The sequence below is a fragment of the Salmo salar genome, chromosome 07 (genome assembly GCF_965601325.2).
Source record: "Salmo salar chromosome 07, fSalSal1, whole genome shotgun sequence".
Classification (NCBI taxonomy): Eukaryota; Metazoa; Chordata; class Actinopteri; order Salmoniformes; family Salmonidae; genus Salmo; species Salmo salar.
This window is the reverse complement of record NC_138297.1, coordinates 22,981,470-22,992,284: the sequence shown is the minus strand read 5'-3', so window position 1 is coordinate 22,992,284 and position 10,815 is coordinate 22,981,470.

The window sequence follows — 10,815 nt, the reverse complement described above, 5'->3', positions numbered from 1 at the left end:
GGCAGTGTGCACATAGCCTGTCTTCTCTTGAGAGCCAGGTCTGCCTATGGCGGCCTTTCTCAATTGCAAGGCTATGCTCACTGAGTCTATACATAGTCAAAGCTTTCCTTAAGTTTGGGTCAGTCACAGTGGTCAGGTGCCACTGTGTACTCACTGTTTAGAGCCAAATAGCGTTCTGGTTTGCTCAGTTTTTTAAAAATTCTTTCCAATGTGTCAAGTAATTATCTTTTTGTTTTCTCATGATTTGGTTGGGTCTAATTGTGTTCCTGTCCTGGGGCTCTGTGGGGTGTGTTTGTGTTTGTGAACAGAGCCCCAGGACCAGCTTGCTTAGGGGACTTTTCTCCAGGTTCATCTCTCTGTAGGTGATGGCTTTGTTATGGAAGGTTAGGGAATCGCTTCCTTTTAGGTGGTTGTAGAATTTAACAGCTCTTTTCTGGATTTTGATCATTAGCGGGTATCGGCCTAATTCTGCTCTGCATGCATTCTTTGGTGTTTTAAGTTGTACACTGAGGATATTTTTGCAGAATTCTGCATGCAGTCTCAATTTGGTGTTTGTCCTATTTTGTGAATTCTTGGTTGGTGAGCGGACCCCAGACCTCACAACCATAAAGGGCAATGGGTTCTATAACTGATTCAAGTATTTTTAGCCAGATCCTAATTTGTATGTCGAAATTTATGTTCCTTTTGATGGCATAGAATACCCTTCTTGCCTTGTCTCTCAGATCGTTCAGAGCTTTGTGGAAGTTACCTTTGGCGCTAATGTTTAGGCCAAGGTATGTATAGTTTTTTGTGTGGACTAGGGCAACGGTGCCTAGACGGAATTTGTATTTGTGGTCCTGGCGACTGGACCTTTTATGGAACACCATTATTTTGGTCTTACTGAGATTTACTGTCAGGGCCCAGGTCCGGCAGAATCTGTGCAGAAGATCTTGGTGCTGCTGTAGGCCCTCCTTGGTTGGTGACAGAAGACTAGATCATCAGCAAACAGTAGACATTTGACTTCAGATTCTAGTAGGGTGAGGCCGGGTGCTGCAGACTTTTCTAGTGCCCTCGCCAATTCGTTGATATATATGTTGAAGAGGGTGGGGCTTAAGCTGCATCCCTGTCTCACCCCATGGCCTTGTGGGAAGAAATGTGTATGTTTCTTACCTATTTTAACCGCACACTTGTTGTTTGTGTACATGGACTTTATAATGTCATATGTTTTTCCCCAACACCACTTTCCATCAATTTGTATAGCAGACCCTCGTGCCAAATTGAGTCGAAGGCTTTTTTGAAATCAACAAAGCATGAGAAGACTTTGCCTTTGTTTTGGTTTGTTTGTTTGTCAATTAGGGTGTGCAGGGTGAATACTTTGCCTGTCATATGATAATTTGGTAAAAAGCAATTTGACATTTGCTCGGTACATTGTTTTCACTGAGGAAATGTATGAGTCTGATGTTAATGATAATGCAGAGGATTTTTCCAAGGTTGCTGTTGACGCATATCCCACGGTAGTTAATGCGATCAAATTTGTCTCCACTTTTGTGGATTGGGGTGATCAGTCCTTGGTTCCAAATATTGAGGTAGAACCCAGATCTAAGGATGATGTTAAAGTGTTTTAGTATAGCCAATTGGAATTTGTTGTCTGTATGTTTGTCACGTTCTAACCAGTAAAATGGGTTATTTGTTATTGTAGTTTGGTCAGGGTGTGGCAGGGGGTGTTTGTTTTGTGTGGTTCGGGTTTTTTGGTTTATGTTCTACATTTTCTATTTCTATGTGTTTATCTAGTTTTTCTATTTCTATGTTGGGGTTTTGGTAGGACCTCCAATTTGAGGAGGCTGGTTGTCGTTGTCTCTAATTGGAGGCCATATTTAGTTGGGGTTTGTTTCACTTGTGTTTTGTGGGTGGTTGTTTCCAGTATAGTATGTGCACCTTACTGGACTGTTTTCGTCGGTTGTTTTGCTTAAGTGGGTTTTCTTTAATAAAATAAAGAAGATGATCAATATACCCGCTGCATTTTGGTCCACTCCTTATGACGCTCGTGACAATGTTTATCATTTCATTGAGGATACCATCAACACCACAGGCCTTTTTGGGTTGGAGGGTTTTTATTTTGTCCTGTAGTTCATTCAAGGTGATTGGAGAATCCAGTGAGTTCTGGTAGTCTTCAATTGTTGATTCTAAGATTTGCATTTGATCATGTATATGTTTTTGCTGTTTGGTCTTTGTTATAGAGCCAACAAGATTGGAGAAGTGGTTATCCATACATCTCAATTTTGGATAGATAATTCTTTGTTTTAGTGTTTTCCAATTTTCCCAGAAGTGGTTAGAGTCTATGGATTCTTCAATTACATTGAGCTGATTTCTGACGTGCTGTTCCTTCTTTTTCCGTAATGTATTTCTGAATTGTTTTAGTGATTCACCATAATGAAGGTGTAGACTCAGGTTTTCTGGGTCTCTATGTTTTTGGTTGGACAGGTTTCTCAATTTATTTCTTAGGTTTTTGCATTCTACATCAAACCATTTGTCATTGTTGTTCATTTTCTTCAGTTTTCTGTTTGAAATTTTTAGATTTGATATGGAAGCCGAGAGGTCAAATATACTGTTAAGATGTTCTACTGCCAAGTTTACACCTTCACTATTACAGTGGAACGTTTTGTCCGGGAAGATGTCTAAACGGGATTGAATTTGTTGTTGCCTAATTGTTTTTTGGTAGGTTTCCACACTACATTCCTTCCATCTATAGCATTTCTTAATATTACTCAGTTCCTTTGGCTTTGACGCCTCATGATTGAGTATTGCTCTGTTCAATAGGGGTGTCAGTCCCTGATAGGGGTGTCAGTGGGCTGACTGTGAACACTCTGGGTTCTACAGTACTACTGCCAAGAGATGAACTATAGGTGTACCTACCGTAGGAGTCCCCTCGAAGCATACTATGTATATACCCAGCGTGTGACAGAGCTGCAGGAGTTATGACCAGTCACGGGAAATACTTGCGTTTACCCACTGTATGGTAGCAGGGTAGAAATCTTTTCGTGGTAGCAGGGTGGATATAACCACTTGTGCATTGGGGAAAGTAGAAGAAGCTTTTTCAATCACTACCTTGAGTGCTGTGGCCACCCTTTCCTGCTGTGCTCTCAGATCGTTTGTGCCTGTGTGTATTATTATGTGGCTAGGTGAACCTAGTTGGTCCTCAGACAGAAGGTCTAGGGCGCGCTGGGTTTAGACACACTGTGTTTGGGAAAAAGTGGACTCCCGTTTGAGTCCATAAGGAGTATGGTCTGTGTCTTGTGTATGTCCTCAGTGGGTGTGGGGGGGGTTGTCAGGAGGGCTATCAGGGTGGCTGACAGGGGGGGTGCTCAGAGGGGTGAGATCCCCTGGGCTTGGGGTTCATGATTTGTCTGTCGACGTGGTCTGGGGTGGACTGTTCTGCTGTGGTGTCGAGACTTTTGTCAGGAGCTGAGGCGGGCTGTTCTGCTGGCTTCTATACGGGGGTGGCCACCTCTCTAGTGGGTTGTTCTGTCACATGCCATCCCTCTCACCCTCTCCTCCAGCAGTCTGATCCTCTCCTCTAGCGCTCTGTTCTTCTCCTGCTCCTGCTCTTTCTCCTGTTGAAGTTGTCTCACCACAGTCCAGAGTGCAGATATGTCTCTCTCTACCTCCAGCTCTCCAGGTCTGGTTAAGGGGGTGTTGTTGTACTGGACTGTTGTCTGGGTCTGTGCTGACTGGAGTGTAATCTCCTGCTGTTCCAGCTCCACCTGTCTTACCTCCAGCTGGGTGAACGTATCCCTTCTTTCAATGAGGGAGTAGTACTCTGTGCTGGGAGGTTGACTTTCCTCTTGGGGTTGCTCGTCTGTGGGGTTATATAATGAAGAGGTCTGGTCTGACCCACTCGGGGTGGGGGTATCTTTCTCAAGGGAGAGCTTCTCCTGCTGGGCTAATTCTTTGATTAGGTGAACGTCCAGCTGAAACTGTTTGGGGTTGCCCTGTACCAATACTGTTCCAGACATATAGCAATTCATATTAGCTGACTCAGAGTCCTTGTTGTCTAGTATCCTGAATTTCCACCCCTCGGTAACGCCCCCCCCCCCCCCATCCCATTTTTATAATAGTCAGCAAAAAGTGTCTCTTGGTTTTCCATAAGGAGCTTCATTTTGTGATCTTTTCGTGTCATATCATTCTTTACATACACAAGGTACTGTATTTAAATTACTTTTGAACAGCCAGAGGCAGCTTTTAAGGCCTCTCTATTTGGTTGGGGTAGACTGTGCGACTCTCCTGCCATTGTTGGGCTAAAGGGCTGTGACACCTCTCACTTGAAACGTCAGTGCTAATTGAAGTTGTATCAAGCTTGGCAGCCTTAATTTAGCATTCAGTCCTTATAAAGTAATGTAATGTATTTTTGTTCTTGGCTTTTGGAAATAAAATATAGCTTCAGACTAATCATGAGTCACTCAGTTCCAGGTTGGATTGTGTTTTCAGGTTTCTGTTGTTTTCCAGAGCATTTGCTGTATAGCTTTCGAGTAATAATCTTTGGTAGTTGTAAGCCTTCCAGGTGATTCCGTAATTCCATTCAAAATCAGGTTGTAGGTTTTGATTTGGAGTGGTTATGTTGTAGATGGTAGCATCCTGTATATGTCCATGCCAAAAAAAATCTACGTTTATCTAACTCTAAATCTATCTTTTTTTAAGAACATGCTCAAAAATGCAGGAGCTCATCTGCTCATGACCTCTCCTCTCTCTCTCAGTACCCTCCTCTATCTCGGGAGTTGCGACAGGCCAGGGACAACCCAGCTAGCACAGTGGATCTGGGCTGGCTGAGAGTCGGGGCACTCGGCTGAGAGTCAGACTCGGCCGACGTCGTGTGGCCCTGGGACGCCTTCAGCAGTATTACTTATGGCTAGGATGCGGGGATTGAGCTCGGGCCGATTCCGGTGTGAGTTATTACTTAGCCCTCGGGCCTTTGGGGCTACTCTCTGGCAGGTGATTACACGGGCTGCTTTATATAATTAACATTGCATTATTTATTTTTCCATATTTTCTCATTGTTTCTGTGATCAAAAAAATACAATTCACATTTAAATGAAATTCCTTTCCTGTGTTGTATTTTGATACAACACAGGCAATTGATAAGCATTACAACTTTGTGATAGGAGGCTCCCGAGCAACAGAGCTGCAGGAGTTGTGACCAGTCATGGAAATACTTGCGTTTACCCGCTGTATGGTAGCAGGGTGGAAGTCTAAGCCACTGCATCGTGTTGCTACAGATGCTGGTTCGAGACCCATGGCGACGCACAATTGGCCCAGCGTTCTTGAGTTAGGGGAGGGTTTGGCCGGCTGGGATGTCCTTGTCCCATCGTGCAGTAGTGGCGGGCCTGGCGCATGCACGCCGACACGGTCGTTTCCTCCGACACAAAATGTTTTTTTGTGGATGGGTATTAATTTGTATGTATAAAATGTATAATATTAATATTTAAAATTACTAAGTTGGGTAATTTTGTATACATTTATTTACATTTTCATCGGGCCGCTTCTGGGGGGATTCTGGTAATCTGGTAGATGGAAATGGCCCAACGTACTTGGGCAAATTCTGGGCAGTCATTCATTTTGATTCCGGGCCGAGTCCGACACCCAATTCTGGGCCGATTCAATCAGTTCTGGCACCCCGGAAGAGGGGGCCGCTTCTGGGCCGATTCCTCATTGCTAGCTGGGAAGGCTCGACAGGTGCTCAAGATACACGCTTTCAAGACCATAAATCACTATCATCTCTTTGCTACGAATTTGTATTTTATAGGTCCAATAATATTCTGATAATCTGTGATAATATTTAATCTCCATCAAGTGCATACCTTGGCATCCAGGCCTTATTAGTCCTACTTGTAACCTAGCCTATTGATAGGAAGATGACTGATAGCTAAACATTTACCAAGATTATTAATTTGATGATTCCTTCAATCTCTCTCCTTTCTCTTTGGGCTGTCTGCTGTGTGTATATTTCAGAATTGGTCAAATACACTCTCACCATTGGAGTTTGGGAATCTGCCGCTCCTTCGCCTCCACGGACCTTCTCAGCAATTCTCAGCCGCAGTCCGCACACGGTGCACTTTCCCTAGACAGCCTGGAGGGGGTGCTATTGCTACACTCACCAAGCACCTAGCCATGGATTTCTATTCTCTCTGTCTCTGTCTCTCCCTCTGTCTCTCTCTCTCTCCCACTCTCATTATTTCTGGGGTGTATTTTATTAGGGTCCCCATTAGCTGTTGCTAATGCAGCAGCTACTCATCCTGGGGTCTCTCTCTCTCATGTGAATGTCCTTGAGTGGCTTTCATCATCTTCTTTACTGCTTTCTGTGGAGGGATGACCAGTTTCTTACACTCACCAATCCTTTCACCTTAACCCTGCATAATGTTATGGGACACTCCCTTCCTGTCTCCTCAGAGTCATTTCTCTCTCTCTCTCTCGCTCTCTCCCTCCCCCTCTTTCCGGCTTTCCCTTCCCCCACTTTCTCTAAGCACATACTAATTTCAAGAGAAAGGAAAGTCAACGATACAACACACCCATTTTACACAAACTACACAGGAAATGGGAGAGGAAGGGGTTAAGTACTTTTACAAGTGCTCTCAAATTCAAACCCCTTGAGACTTTGTGTGTGTGTGCATGTGTGTGTGCGTGTGTGCGTGTGTGTGTGTGTGTGTGTGTGTGTGTGTGTGTGTGTGTGTGTGTGTGTGTGTGTGTGTGTGTGTGTGTGTGTGTGTGTGTGTGTGTGTGTGTGTGTGTGTGTGTGTGTGTGTGTGTGTGTGTGTGTGTCTGCCTAAGTGCTTGTGTGCATATGTGTGTGTGTGTGACAAATAGTCTAATGTCCCCATAATGATGTTAGGGTGTGTACAGAGCACTAATGAAGTAAACAGGAGATGGCTGTTAAATAAAATCTCCCATATCTGCTCACATGAAAAGTTCAAATCAAATCAAATTGTATTTGTCACATGCTTTGTAAACAACACGTGTAGGCTAACAGTGAAATGCTTACTGGCCCTTCCCAACAATGCAGAGAGAAAGAAAATGGAGAAATAATGGAAAAGTAAAACACGTAATAATAAAAGTAATAATAGTATAATGAGGACTAGAATGATATGATAACTTAGCAATATACACGGGGCACCAGTACCGAGTCGATGTGCATGGGTACAAGGTAATTGAGGTAGATATCAAATCAAAATCAAATGTTATTTGTCGCGTACACATATTTTGCAGATGTTATCGAGAGTGTTGCGGAATGCTTATGTTCCTAGCTCCAACTGTAATACTTAACAATACAAAACAATACACGAAAATCCAAAAAATAAAACGAAAGGATTTAAGAATAATAGAAATTTACAACGAGGAATGTCAGAGCCATAAATATACATGTACAGTGCCTTCGGAAAGCATTCAGACCCCTTTTTCTACATTTTGTTACGTTAAAGCCTTATTCTAAAATGGATTAAATAAATAAAAAATCAGCAATCTACACACAATACCCCCTAACGAGAAAGCGAAAATAGTGTTTCTGAAATGTTTGCTAGTATATGTAAATAAAGTTTTTTATTTTTTTATTTTTAATAAGTATTAAGACTCTATGCTATGAGACTCAAATTTTAGCTCAGGTGCATCCTGTTTCCATTGATCATCCTTGAGATGTTTCCACAACTTGATTGGAGTCCACCTGTGGTAAATTCAATTGATTGGACATGATTTGGAAAGGCACACACCTGTCTATATAAGGTCCCATTGTTGACAGTGCATGTCATAGCAAAACCAAGCCTTGAGGTCGAAAGAATTGTCCATAGAGCTCAGAGACAGGATTGTGTCGAGGCACAGATCTGGGGAAGGGTACCAAAAAGTTACGGCAGCATTGAAGGTGGTGGCAGCATCATACTGTGGGTGTGTTTTTCAGCGACAGGGACTGGGAGACTAGTCAGGGTCGAGGCAAAGATGAACGGAGCAAAGTACAGAGAGATCCTTGATGAAAACCTACTCCAGAGCGCTCAGGACATCAGACTGGGGCAAGGTTCAACTTCCAACAGGACAACAACCCTAAGCACACAGCCAAGACAATGCATAAGTGGCTTCGGGACAAGCCTCTGAATTTCCTTGAGTGGCCCAGCCAGAGCCCAGATTTGAACATGATTGAACATCTCTGGAGAGAGCTGAAAATAGCTGTGCAGCAATGCTACCCATCCAACCTGACAGAGCTTGAGAGGATCTGCAGAGAAGAATGGGAGAAATTCCCCAAATACAGATGTGCCAAGCGTGTAGCGTCATACCCAAGAAGACTCAAGGCTGTAATTGCTGCCAAATGTGTTTCAACAATGCACTGAGTAAAGGGTCTGAATACTTATGTAAATGTAATGTTTCTAAAAACCTGTTTTGCTTTTTCATGATGGGTTATTGCGTGTAGATTGATGAAGGAAAATAAACAATTTAATCAGTTTTAGAATAGGGCTGTAACCTAACAAAATCAAGGGGTCTGAATACTTTCCAAAGGCACTGTATATGATGGTGTGTATAGATAGACAGTATATAAATAGAAAAGGTGTGTTCAGCAGTAGTTATATAGGATGAACCTCGACTATAATACACTATATACAGTTGAAGTCAGAAGTTTACATACTCTTTAGCCAAATACATTTAAACTCAGTTTTTCACAATTCCTGACATTTAATCCTAGTAAAAATTCCCTGTCTTAGGTCAGTTAGGATCACCACTTTATTTTAAGAATGTGAAATGTCCGAATAATAGTAAAGAGAAAAAGAAATTCAGCTTTTATTTCTTTCATCACATTCCCAGTGGGTCAGAAGTTTACATATACTCAATTAGTATTTGGTAGCACTGCCTTTAAATTGTTTGACTTGGGTCAAACGTTTTGGGTAGCCTTCCACAAGCTTCCCACAATAAATTGGGTGAATTTTTGCCCATTCCTCCTGACAGAGCTGGTGTAACTGAGTCAGGTTTGTAGGCCTCCTTTCTCGTACACGCTTTTTCAGTTCTGCCCAAATATTTTCTATAGGGTTGAGTTCAGGGCTTTGTGATGGCCACAAATACCTTGACTGTTGTCCTTATGCCATTTTGCCACAACTTTGGAAGTATGCTTGTGGTCATTGTCCATTTGGAAGACCCATTTGAGACCAAACTTTAACTTCCTGACTGATGTCTTAAGCTGTTGCTTCAATATATCCACATAATTTTCCAGCCTCATGATGCCATCTATTTTGTGAAGTGCACCAGTCCCTCCTGCAGCAAAGCACCCTCACAACATGACGCGGCCACCTCGTGCTTCACGGTTGGGATGGTGTTCTTTCGGCTTGCAAGCCTCCCCCTTTTTCCTCCAAACATAACGATGGTCATTATGGCCAAACAGTTTAATTATTGTTTCATCAGACCAGAGGACATTTCTCCAAAAAGTATGATCTTTGTCCCCATATGCAGTTGTAAATCGTAGTATGGCTTTTGGAGCAGTGGCTTCTTCCTTGCTGAGCGGCCTTTCAGGTTATGTATAGGTCGATATAGGACTCATTTTACTGTGGATATAGATACTTTTGTACCTGTTTTCACCAGCATCTTCACAAGGTCCTTTGCTGTTGTTCTGGGATTGATTTGCACTTTTCACACCAAAGTACGTTCATCTCTAGGAGACAGAATGCGTCTCCTTCCTGAGCGGTATTACGGCTGCGTGGTCCCATGGTGTTTATACTTGCGTACTATTGTTTGTACAGATGAACGTGGTACCTTCAGGCGCTCCCAAGGATGAACCAGACTTGTGGAGGTCTACAATTTTTTCAAAGGTCTTGACTGATTTCTTTTGATTTTCCCATGATGTCAAGCAAAGAGGTGCTGAGTTTGAAGGTAGGCCTTGAAATACATCCACAGGTACACCTCCAATTGACTCAAATTATGTCAATTAGCCTAACGGAAGCTTCTAAAGCATGACAGAATTTTCTGGAATTTTCCAAGCTGTTTAAAGGCACAGTCAACTTAGTGTATGTAAACTTCTGACCCACTGGGATTGTGATAGTGTATAAGTGAAATAATCTGTCTGTAAACAATTGTTGGAAAAATGACTTGTGTCATGCACAAAGTAGATGTCCTAACCGACTTGCCAAAACTATAGTTTGTTAACAAGAAATTTGTGGAGTGGTTGAAAAACGAGTTTTAAGACTCCAACATAAGTGTATGTAAACTTTCGACTTCAACTGTATATATGAAGTGGGTTAAACAGTATGTAAACATTATTAATGTGACCAGTGCTCAATGACTATGTACATTACATGGCCAAAAGTAGGTGGACAGCAGCTTGTAAAATATCTCATGCCAAAATCATGGGCATTAATATGGAGTTGGTCCCACCGATAACAGCCTCCACTCTTCTGCGAAGGCTTTCCACTAGATGTTGGAACATTGCTGCGGGACTTGCTTCCATTCAGCCACAAGAGCATTAGTGAAGCCGGGCACTGATGTTGGCCGATTAGGCCTGGCTCACAGTTGGTGTTCCAATCCATCCCAAAGGTGTTTGATGGGGTTGATGTCAGGGCTCTGTGCAGGCCAGTCAAGTTCTTCCACACCAATCTCTCAACAAACCATTTCTGTATGGACCTCGCTTTGTGCACAGGAGCATTGTCATGCTGAAACCGGAAAGGGCCGTCCCCAAACTGTTGCCACAAAGTTTGAAGCACAGAATTGTCTAGAATATCATTGTATGTTGTAGCTTTAAGATTTCCCTTCACTGGAACTAAGGGGCCTAGCCCGAACCATGATTATTCTTCCTCCACCTAACTTTATTGGGGCAGGTACAGTAGC